The 12,216-nt window shown below is 41.1% G+C and overlaps 2 long non-coding RNA genes across 15 annotated transcripts in view; one reads left to right on the top strand and one right to left on the bottom strand.

The window, feature by feature from the left end:
* LOC129785307 (uncharacterized) overlaps window positions 1–12,216 on the bottom strand; it is a 229,966-nt gene that overhangs the window by 23,301 nt on the left and 194,449 nt on the right. For 11 of the 14 annotated variants that reach the window (XR_008749185.1, XR_008749182.1, XR_008749181.1 and 8 more), the window contains 4 exons: window positions 6,137–6,219; window positions 2,493–2,545; window positions 1,683–1,811; window positions 366–462 (listed from right to left, as the gene is read on the bottom strand). This is a non-coding gene — a long non-coding RNA (uncharacterized LOC129785307). The remainder of the gene's footprint in view (window positions 1–365; window positions 463–1,682; window positions 1,812–2,492; window positions 2,546–6,136; window positions 6,220–12,216) is intronic. The other 3 variants (XR_008749175.1, XR_008749176.1, XR_008749186.1) reach the window with 3 other exon arrangements.
* On the top strand, window positions 2,561–6,605 carry LOC129785309 (uncharacterized). Its single transcript, XR_008749190.1, has 2 exons — window positions 2,561–2,964; window positions 6,161–6,605. It is a non-coding gene; the product is annotated as an uncharacterized LOC129785309 (long non-coding RNA).

The following is a 12,216-nucleotide window of genomic DNA, read 5'->3' on the forward strand; positions in this document are numbered from 1 at the left end:
CTGCTAGGATGTGTGTGCTTGTGTTTGTGTGCATGTGTAGGCCCATGAGCAGGCCTACAGCAGGCAATAGAGCTATTGTTTTCAAAGCTGAGTTACTATTTTGGCAAAGCGTTCATATTTAGGGATATGAGGACTGCTCAGCAGCCTTCAGGAAAAAATTTCCATGGGTTTTTGTTTCCATATTTTCCAGTTTTACATTCCTCAGTTACAGCCTGTGTTGAAAAATGTCTTCCAGTGTCAGACCTTCTGAAGAGAAAACCCTATAAATTGGTAGAAAGCTCAACCTCTCAGAGCAGATGCTTAGGACTATCGGCTAATATGGGAATAAATACAAAACACGCATCTTAGCTAATACCACAGTATACCTGTGCTTCTGATTTGCTTTCTGTTTTCAAAATCTTGCCATTTAAGCAGCATGGCAGCATCAGCTCTCCGCACATATTGAAGCCTGAGAAAACAGTTCTGAAGGACCAAAAGAAGCAAATAAAATGTATTTGTTATTATGACTGACCTTAGGCATACAGTATGTGAAGCTGCGGGAGTTGTACACTGGATCTCTGATGATAAGTATGGTGATAACTGGTAAGACTGTGCTGAACTACTGTGAAACAATTCAGGTAGTCAGCAAACAGGGCTAATTGCTAGTTTGGGGGATATTATGGGTAATTTACTGCCCACTGAGGGCTTCTACCTAAAAATAAGCTTTTTTTTCCCTTTTTTTTTCCTTTGGACAGGACTTGCATGTTAATGTAGAATTCCTGATGCAATTACATGTGAAGAGGACATTCAGATGCACTTCCGTAAATGCCCTTCTGCTTCTCAATTACATTAACTGTCTTCACAAATCCTCTGACAGAAGCCATATTCTTCACTTTTTTTTCAAAATAGCAAATAGGCGGTAAGCTAGACCTTACCGTTATCCAAGATGTCTTGATCAAAGCTCTGAGCGTAATACAATAAACACAAGAAAAGAAACTACTGGTGGTTTCCAATACAAACTAACGGGAAAGTGTCAAGTGAGCAGCTACTGACAATTCAGCCCTGAAACCAAATGTTCTTGTGTGAAACCCCACCTTTGAGAAGGAAGAATAAATATCCACAGAATGTTTTGGTTATAATTACTTCATTTAAGGGGGAGGGGAAGTGCTGAATTCAGTTTGCTAAAGTCAAGACGTTAATATTTTTGGCATGTAAAGATGTAAACCAAATGTTTAAATGAAATGTCATCCCCTGGGTTCACATTTGCCCACTGAACTACAGTACAAACCCTCCACAGACCTTCATACAATACACATTTTTCAGTTCATTGAAGAAGGCCCCTGCTGCTTCTCAAGGAAAACTAACTTGCAGAAGCAAAATAAATACTGGCGTCGCAGTGCAACAGCGGAGCCTCGCAAGCACAGATGTGTAGCATTGTCGGCTTTTACATCAGATAAGGAGTATTCAGACATAATCACTCCAGTGTCTGGGACACGTTGCATGCTGCAGCGCTGCCCAAGTATGGCCTGACAGACACATACAGTGTGTGTTCAGGCTAAATGGCAACAAGCTGACAGTATTTCATAACAGTCCTGTTATGTCTAGATAGGCAAATGTTTGTGTAATTTAGCTCTGACTTTGAACTAGCTTAAGAAATTGGGACACAAATGGAGCTTTGTGATTAGTTGTCAATGATGTCGTACCTGCTGGCTGAGGATGCTGGCCGAAGGGGCGTCCTTGGGGTGTGCTGCGCTGCGAGAGGCCTCGCCACAAAGCCTCCGGCCGGCCCTTCGTCTGCCCAGCCAATGAGTAGGGCTGCTGTAGGGCTGCTCCTGCAAAAATATATGACTGCATGTCTAATTACGAGCCTTGCTGAAGCATGGCGTGCAAAGGGTTACTAATGTCTGCTTCTAGACACCATACCTCCAATAAAGCAGAGTGCATTTAACCCTACAGAAATATGGCTCACTGGTTCTGCGGTAGTCCTGTTAAGCTATACAAAGTATCTCAGCAAGGGAAAATTTAACTTACATACAACACATGATTTTAAGTAAAGAAATATTGATGGGGCGGGCAGGGAACAATTGTTTTTTTAGCTCTAATTTATGGCTGAGCAGCTTCGTTTTAGTTACTTCATGGGAATATTTTAAACCAAGCCTGCATAATATTAAAATAAGTTAAAATGTATGTAAAATTTATGAGAGCATGTCAGGTGCAATGCTTGATAAAGTAAGTTTAATGCTTCAGAATTTTTTTCTTCAGGCAGAGAAAGCTGAATCCTGCAATTCTAGGTTACAGTATAATTTTAGAAACTCCTTTCCATTATACCATTCTTTTATTAATGAGATCCAACCCAATTTAACAAAAAGAGGTAAATTCCTAAAGAGTTTGCGGAAAGTCCTCAGCAGGTTGGAAGCTGGGAGTGTATGATAAAAGAGGATATTTTCCTACTGTTCATACGATATATCCAATTTTATAAAAACACAGAGGAAATCAATTTACCACAAACTTACTTTGTAAGTGTGCCTCTCCAGTGCGGTTTTTCTTCTGGAAACGCTGCCTCACCCTGTGAACAAACAAAAGCTCTGGCAGTTGACAGGGGCTGTACATCACTTACTTTGAAAACTCTTCGTTTACCGGGGGGGTGTCGTGTTGTTTCATTGTGTGACACTCCCAATTATCGTGACAGAGCTAAATGACAAAGTACTGTCACCCCACAGAAAATTCAGAGCAGCTTCTTTCCATTTTTCTGCCTGGTCACGGGAACATCGCTGAACTGGTACAAAGCAGCGGCAGGAGCAGCAAACAGGGGGACTGTCTGCACACTGCTCTAGTGTATTAAAAATTCAGCTCCTCGGCAATATGAAATTTGAATTTACTTCCATCAAACAGAAACTTAGCATATCTCATTCTTCCGTTATAAAATATTGACATCAGAAATAGTGAATCCTGAAATGAAGATTACAGATGAAAACTATGTGCTTGGTAATTATAATTTTTTTTCTTTGTTATTATTCCTTCCCTCTGAGGATTGCACAGGCTGTTGCAAACAGTAATGAAGTTAGCATGCAATGCCAATGTAAAGTATGCTGCAAAGTTATTCTTTCCCTCATTATAGATGAGGGCAGCGAGACAGCGAGAGGAGGGCCATTTCCCCAGCCAAACTCGCACACAAGTGGGACAGCCCTCAGTCTCACATCTTAATCATTATCCCTAGTGATGAGACCTTCTGTACCGTCTTGTTTCTGTCGTCTTTTGTTCTGCTATTTCCATAGCTTTTTTAGGTCTTTACTGGGGCTCACAGCTATTAATGGCAATTTTTGTCACAACCTAAACAGCCGGTTCACAAATGCTTTCACTCCTAACAAATCCACTGCACTGTCTTGTAATGTTCTCAAATAACCACAGCACTAAAACATACAGTTATGGGCATGGAAATGTCCCACCGTTCATTCCAGTAGCCGCCCGTTCCTCCAGCCCCTTCTTGAGGCTTGACACAGACAATAGAAAGAGCTCAATGGGCTGGGAAGTTGCACTAGAAGAACCCTTTGGGCTCTTGCATGTGGGGACAGCACATAGCTCAGGGTGGCTTCCCAACAGAAAAGCCATGTTAGCACACCTCTGGAATCCAGACTTGGCCAATTCTGTTGTTCCCGGCTGACGTCTCGCTCCTGGGTAATTATTACTCCGAGAGGTATCACGCTGCAGGGTGGCTTCATCTGCAGGTGCTCGCTGAACATTACCCTCCCCGTATTCTTGAACCCAGCCTCATCGCCTATGGATGTTTTCGAGGAGTGCAATATATACCGTGTGACACCTGATACCGTATCTGTCTCATATGCTGCTTACAAAAATCAATCTAAATCAATAAATTGTCCACCCTCTTCATACAGTATTTGCAGAGGTTCAAAGACAGGACCAATTACTCTTAAGGTTGAATTGTCAGGTGTCAGATGAGAGTATAGAAGTTGAAGCATTATATTTAGGAACAGATTTATTTAGAGGACCTGAAGAATTTGCTTTGCTATCAACAGGTCTTTAAACAGAGCTTTTACAGTACATTCTGCTAGAAACTGACACCTTGTGAAATGATAGGGGTTCTATTGTGGGGTTGGGTTATTTTTATTACTTTCTCTTCTTTTTTGCACAATTCAAATCATATAGCTGCCTGATAAAGTAGATAAACTAACACCCAAGGTCACTGAAGTCAGGGCAGTAAAGCTCCCGACCTTGAAGGGCTTTTGGCCTCCACCCTTCTTGCCAAGCACGTTGCCTTTTTTGTTACCCGATTTTCCAGGTACAGATGTAAATTCCCCATGCTTCATTTATGTATAATATATATGTATCTTTATCATGCATTCGATTTCTTGGGTTCAGTGCCAAAAATGAGACCCCCGGCCAGTCTAAAGATTACACGTGAACATTTCTGCCCCTGCCAAAACCACAGCACACAAATACCACAGCTTATTATGATCACGCGAGATACTCCCAGGTTTAACAGTTCTCACCCCAGAACACCAAAGCCCCTCTCTCAGCACTCTGCCAAATCAATATGCATTATTATTACGTGCTCAGATACTACCATGATAGATATCAGATTTCTGCTCATGCCAAAATTTCAGTTAGCTGCTCCCTTGAGTATTTATGCTTGTGTACTGTATTTAACAACAGCCCATTCAAAATTCTCACAGCTCCTAGGAATGAAATGCACATAATTTAGGAATAGCTGCCTGGCTATTCAGGCATCATGCTGTGTCAAAGGAAAATCAAATCTCTGACTTCCCCCCTCTCGCCCCCCCCCCCCAAAAAAAAAAAAACCAGCAAAAAAAATAACAACAAAAGAAACCAAACCAACACCCAAACCTGTATTTTGCATCATGTTTCGGGGAGCTGCATGGAAGTTCCATAAAAGGGAAAGTAAGCATGGCCCTTTCTCCTGTTTAATGGAAGTGCCTCCCCATTAATGTTCCAAAATGATACAGTACTTTAAAAAAAATGGTCTCAGCATGCATGCGTTGTATCACATTAAGAAATCAGGATTTTCTAGGCACTGCACAGCATTAATTACACTAGGCATGCTGCAAATTTAAATTAAATGATATGCCATGTTCTGTTGTAAATATGAAAATGGATTGCAAGATACAGCCCCATATTTGCTTCTGATTGGCATTTGTGCACTGAATAGGATAGGAAAATCTCTATGATATATAATTTTTTTTTGTTTGGTTTTGGAGCACCTGATGGAAATGCACTTTTTGTTTTCAGGGGTACCTAACAGCTCAGTTACAGGTCAGACTCATCTGTGCTAAAAAACCATCCTCCCTCAAAAATAATAGTAATAAAAGAAAAAAAAAAGCCATCTTTGCCTTCATTCCCCCTCCTAACAAAACAGAACAAAAATACAGTTTTCTCCCCACACCAAGTATTTACAGTCTAGGGGATGGGGGATATGGGGGACTGAAGCAGGTCAGCATGAAGGAAGCAGACCTGATTTTGTCCTGTGGGTCAAGCACCTAGGACCCTGTGTAAGCAAATGCTGTGTGGGCTTCAAATCATCTCAGCAGAGAAGGGCTGCCAGTACAGCAGAGTTTAATGCAGGAAGGGAATGAGGACTGGGCTGGGGTTTGGGACTGGCTCGTCTGTTTTGGTGAGGGAAGCTTGATTCGGTGATTCAGTGAGAAAAAGACAATGGGTGAAAAGAATACAAGCAATAAACAGCAGGTCTGTTAGCTGTATTCTTTTTCTTGGCGTAGGTATTTGATATTCCCTTGCAATTTTATAATATCAGATTGAATTGTCAAGATCTCACCAGCGTCTGCCCTTAAACAACTGGATGATGTGTATTTTAGCCCATATATCTATGTGATTAAATACTGAACAAATATTTTTAAATTCTGCACATCAGAGACAGGATGGCATTTAGTTAGTTGTATAGAAAAGGCAGTTAAAAAATAGTATCTATATTTTTCAGAGCTTATTTAAGTTCTTTATGAAATTATTAGCACTGAGCTGAGAAGGACAAGTGAGTACCAGTCTGAATCAGCACAGAGGCAGGAGGCATAAAGAAGGCACAGCATAGAAGTGTGGCCAGGGACATGCAGAGACACCGACGTGTCTTCAAACCCAGGATCACTGTATTCTTTCTAAGTTATCTTACCTTTTTTGTGTCTTTTGCTTTTAGGACTCAGCTCCAGCCTTCCTGGCCCATTATGCAGCATCCTCTGTGTATGAGAAGTACAACTGTGAAACAAACGAACAAAATTGCCAGAAAAAAGAAGATGGCCTGATCTACCCCAGCACAACGAACGCACATGAAAATCAAGCTCAGGATACCTGCACCTTGTAAAATTTCTTTCTCAGCTCTTCTGAAGAAGAAATTCCTTTAGAGTCTTCCTCGGCTAGTCTGAAATATGCTTCTCTGCATCAGGTTGTGAATAGTATTCTTACGAGATTGTCTAGTAAAGAAAGGCTGTTTGGCTGGGCCTGCTGGGCATCAGTTAAAATATTGATTGTCCCACACCTTTTCACAAGCTTTTACTGGGCTCCTTCAGTGTCTCATTTGGGTTTGGTGCTGTATGTTCAGGAAGTGGCTGGTGACAACAATAAAACCTGATGTATGACTGTGAGATGGTTGTTCATTCATCTGACAGCCGTGCCTCGCTGCCGCCAAGGTGGCATATTCAGCTTTTAAAGACGTGCATTTCCCTGGGAGCTGCAGGGATACACGGGAGGGTGTCTAACTGGCTCCTGCGCCCAGAATGCGTTAGTTAATGGTCAGCCGGGTGGGATGGACACCACAAGACAACCCCTTTCCATAAGCAGCACACACCTGACAGAAATAGGTGGGACAGCAGCTGGCCTTCAGCTCTCTCGCCATCCTTCAGTACTTGCAAAAAAAAAGAAAAGGGGTGGGGTGGGACAGGCAAGCCAAAGATATTTTTTGTGCAGTTCAGGAAGCCCTTTGAAATGTGTCTGATTTAATAACACATCTACACAAAATGACACCTCCCAATATTCACTGAGGGAAAGAAGGCAGAGAAGTGGAGGGCCATAACCAGTACACAATGCATTACTATTGCACCAACAAACAGCTAAACTACTGTGTATTTATTTTTCAATATGCACAATTGTTGGAGGAGAATGAAAATTATTCTTTGACACTCTGACGGAGACACAGAAAGCCCTGTGCTTCCCCTTGCTCCCATAGTCCTGACAAGAACCAACTCGCAAATTCTAATAAATAGGAAATAGAAATAAATACTTTAACTATATGGCACAGGGTCTTGAATGGCTTTCTGAATCGGAAAGTGCTGCTCGTACATCTTCGTTATTTCCACACTCTGTAATGTTGGCTCTCCAAAAGTCAGAGACAAAGTGAGATAGATACTACAAGTATCACAGACACTACACTGGGAAACCAAGTATCAATGGTACATCCAGATTTATGGTAGGTGATGGCAGTAAAGTGAAAGCAAAACTGTTTGCACAGTCTGTATTGTTGCCCATTACTGTGTATTTGCCCTTTTTTCTTGCTTAGCTACAGTTGAAAGAATGGAAAATTGTACCTTATACACAGTATTAGGAGACGCTCCTTGATCGTAAGGTCAATCAGACTAGTTTACCTGCTTGAGGTATTTATGGCACAATCACTCAGTGTCTTTAAGAAAAGGTTAGATACATTTATGGGAAAGGTATTTTGCAGAAGCTTTCCTGTTTCATAGAGGTCTTGGACAAAATGACCCAGGAGGCCCCTTCCAAGTCTATCAAATGTGGTTCCCTGATTGATGCTCTTTCCCCCCCAAGTCTTTTCAAAACACAAAGCACTGTTATAAAATTTAATATGATACACTATATAACTTTAACACAATGCCATTTCCTTATAGGAAATGGTTAGCTTGCAGCACAGGAGCCTCACACAAAAGGAAGAAAAGAAGAAAAAAGAAATTGCAGTGCTGTTTCTCTGCCAGGAGACATCAACTATAACATTTACACAGTTTCTTAGCATGGACCCTCACCTGTGCAGGGGGACACCGAGTCATGGAGGCGTATAAGTAACCCAAACAGTAGTGCATATTTTTCCAGAAAAAACTAACAGGGCCTGAGGTAATTTTCTATGCTGTACAATAAGCATTCCCTCAATGCCAGAAAGCAAATGGACACCCAGCTCTCCTTATAAATAACTGCTTGGTGCTGTGATCGGCTGGGCATAACATAGACCTGCCTGGAGGCAAGAAACAGGAGTGTCCAACCCCTCTCTGCACGCGATAATGCAGGCATGTTCTCTGCCTATGGCCTCAAACCCTTCTGTGGTTGCAAATGGCAAGAATGAAAACACCACACCAACGAGAAGAGGCTTGGAAAAGCCTGTTCTGTGATTAATCACCCTCTCTAAGATGTTTTTGTCCTAGCCTGCTACCATTCATGTAGCCATCACACAGCAGATGGGCAGATGGGGCAAAACCCCAAAAACTACAAGCCCGAAAAGCTGCACTTCTAAAACCCTTTGCTGAGTGCAGCGAAATGACTGGGTAATGTGCTTGCCCTTTGACTGAAGACTGCAACAAAGCTTTGGCCACATTTTCCCTTATTTGAATACAAGACGCTGCTTAAGAGCAAGTTCTGTTTCATTAAGGAGTGGGCCCACTTGTATCACAGAATTGAAAAGTGCTTGAAGCTGGTGATCCAGCTAGATGAAAGTGGTTAGCAAAGATGCATTCACTGGGCCATCATTCGGGAACAAGTGGTGTTTGTCATATGTTCTTCAGACAGAATGCTCTCCAAGTCCTTTACTTTTTTTAGGTCCACTAAACCAGTTAGTAAAATCATACAATATTTCTCATTAATATACTTTTTTTTTTTTTTCCAATTTGAGGAGAAATGGTTCTGCTGAATGTTTCCTAAATTGACGGTTTCTTTTTTTTCTTTCAAACTGTTAACATATTCAAAAGTTTAAGCCAATGTAATGACACTTTTAAAAACAGATTCTCTGGGCCATTTCATTGAAATGCTGTGGTTGGCCTCTGTTGCTCTCCAGTAAGTTTTAATTTTAGGTCCTCACAGGAAAAAACACCCAGAACTTCATTGAATTGGGGTTTACTCTCAAAAATGTTTTACACTAACCTTTTTATTTTCACTCCAGGTAATTTCTTTAAAGGCCAAACTCCTCTTCCAAAAACCAGCCCCCTGGCCTCATCTTCTTGGGACAGCGCTGGCAGGAAATAACAACATCCATATACACACACACTCCAAAAGCTTTTGAAGTCTCACAAATGTGAGCTGTTCCCTTTAGTAGGGCAGGCAGGGATTAACTCTTTCATTAACCTTCTAACCTCATCCATGAGAACGAAAAATAGCCAAACCCCTTTAAAAAAAAAAATTATTTGGAAGCTCGCAGCTTTCTTTAGGTAAAACGTTTAAGTAAACATTTGTGAGCTCAAACACCCTCCAGATGGAGAGAAACATGAAGATCATTAATGGTGCTTTCTGTGAGGAGCTCCCTGAAGCCCTTTGGACCCTCCCTCCCGTTATGTTGTACTCTGTGCCAATCTCTGTCCCTAAATGCTTGTGTTTTCACTTGAAAATATTTTCCTGTTACCATAAGGCTTGGGTCTCTCTTTTTGAAACATATTTGTGGGAACAAATAATAACTTTTTGGTCCTTTTCAACATGTTGCATCAAAGTATTTTCCCCATTTCTATCTCAAAAAAGTGAGTTTTAGCAAAACAAAAAATTTGGCCTGGCTTTAATCCTGACAGTGCTACTCATCCTTAGTTCTCACTTCACCCTTGCAGCACAGTGCAGAGTGTGACACTCACATCGGAATAGCTCTTCTCACTGGAGTCAAAATGGTAAAAGTTAGCCTCAGTGGGTGACATGAACAGAAATTTCAAAGGCAGGAAAATTTATCTCCTGCTCTTTGTCTTACAGTATGGTGCCTTTTAGTGGCTGGAAGATTTAGCTTCCAAGTATCCCATATATATAAATCCTAGCGGATGAGAGCTCTCCAGCTTCTTTTTTAGGGCAGTTAAGCTCAGCAGCTGGAATCTGCCAGGGAATGACGGTCAAGATAAGGATGGAGAAAAACTTTCCCATAGCCTTCAGGTGTTGGTCAAGGGTCAGTAGTAGGAAACGGCCAAAGCAAAACAAAAACCACTCAGCTACATCTCACTGTGTTACGTGAGATCATGGCTATTTGGCATAAGGAACCTGATTTGGGGCCAGCTCTGTCTCTTCTCTGCTGTGGCTTAGACCATTAACTGCTTTGACAATACAGTCCCTCTTGAGGTTTCTCCTTTTGAAAGATTTATATTTGGTTAAAATCTAATACGAATGCTCCCCTTTAGCTTTTAGGAGGCCAAGACACTTAAAAATCTCAGATGGACAGGACAAGCAAAGAAGGCAAAATATCTCTCCTCAAGTCCATTGTAAAGGCGTTCAAATACCACTTTGATGAGAACTTTCCAGCTGCTTTGCTGGGTAAACAGACACATCACAGCTCTAATGCGCAGGGATGCCCTTCATACCAACAGGCAGGGGAAAAATGGCAGTGGGAAGAGTAAAAGGTGCCTGAATAAAAAATAAAAAAAAGCAGGCAACGATGGATCCAACTGAATTTTTTGCCTTCTTTGATCTCTGGAAATGGGAAAACCCATTCAGGATCACGGACTTCCAGACAGGGCTCTATGCACCATTGTGCCATCAGGCAGATGTGGTTTGCTATTGGTGCCTCCTCCAAAAAAACCTGCTAAGTTCTTTGGTGCTCAGGAGCTCCATTTCCCAGTTTTCAGTTAACGCTTCAAAGATTATACACAAATAATAGTAATAATAATCGTAACAATACCTGGCTTGCCATCATGTTTTACTCAGTCTTTGTGATGCCTCTCTTATGATAAAATCTGTGCATTAAATGCTTTAATTGAAACTCTTAATAAAACAGAGGTATTTTCATTTGTGCAGTTATATTCACATAATGATCACAAAGCACTTTACAGGATCAAATAAAATTAGCCAGTCTGATCCTTATATAGGGGCAAACACTGTTATTCTGCATCTGTGTATATAACAAAGTCACACAGAAGATTAATTGTCAAACATAGCATATTTTAGGGTTTATGCTGGCCAACATCCAAAAAGCTTGTTCTTCTAAAAATCCCTAAAAGCATCACGGGCAACATGGCAAGAGTGGACTGGATGGTCTCACCTACTAGTCAAGAAGAGCAGGCTACAGACAGGAGGGCTAGTGAACGGTCGTGCCTCATTACCAAGAGCCCCGGTTCAGCAGGGAAAAAGAAAAAAGGTTATAATTTTCTTGGTGTAGAAAAAAAAGCCATGGAAGTCTTGATGTGCCATGGTGCCGAGTACTGAGCAGCCTCCATGGGGTCACTAAGAGAGGACAAGCCAAAACCCGGTAATGCAAATGCTAACGTTAAATGATGCCTCCTGAGGCCTGGAAGGGGTCTCAAGCTTTGGGCCTCCTAATAGGTAGTTCTGGAGCTAAGAGACGGTGAAGAGCTTTGTTCCCTCTTGTATAATTGATAAATTACCATTGTTAGTACTAAACAATACTACCAAGCACAGAATGGAAACATGCTAATGCTTTATCCATCTTAAGCAATTCTGTTCATGTGCTCACACTGTTCTTAAATGTGCTAGATATTTGTTTGACGAAACAATAAGTTTTAGAAAAATAAGAACTTTAAAGATAATCAAAACCTTGACTACATACTTTACCACAGGCAGCTGTGAATAAGCTTCAGTACTCTTTATTTTTAACATTCCAGATATGTAATTTAATGCAGGTCTAATGACAGTCTCGAACATACTGCTTTAATCGAAATTGTTCAAGCTCTGTTCTGTGACAAGGGCTCACAAGCTACCAGCAGGGTTGTCCATTTTCCCCGCTTCTGTAAGGAAAAGAAAAGGGAGGGGAGGGGGACACTCTTGAACTTATGTTGCTATTGATGTGTAATATACAATAAAAAAACAGTTAAATTTCAATTACCCACAGGTAATTATAATTTTATTGTCTGACTGTACTATGGGGATTTTTGTAATTCCCAAGACTAATAATTTTCTATAATTTTACAGGTTGTCAAATAAACTATTAAAGATTATCTTTGAAAAGGATTCTGCAATTGTAAGGACATATCATACTGTTCCTGTACATTATTAGTAATTAGAGATCCCTGGATAGTGAAATATCTGCACTATATGCTAGCTGCTGGATACCATATTTTC

The sequence above is a fragment of the Falco peregrinus genome, chromosome 11 (genome assembly GCF_023634155.1).
Source record: "Falco peregrinus isolate bFalPer1 chromosome 11, bFalPer1.pri, whole genome shotgun sequence".
Classification (NCBI taxonomy): Eukaryota; Metazoa; Chordata; class Aves; order Falconiformes; family Falconidae; genus Falco; species Falco peregrinus.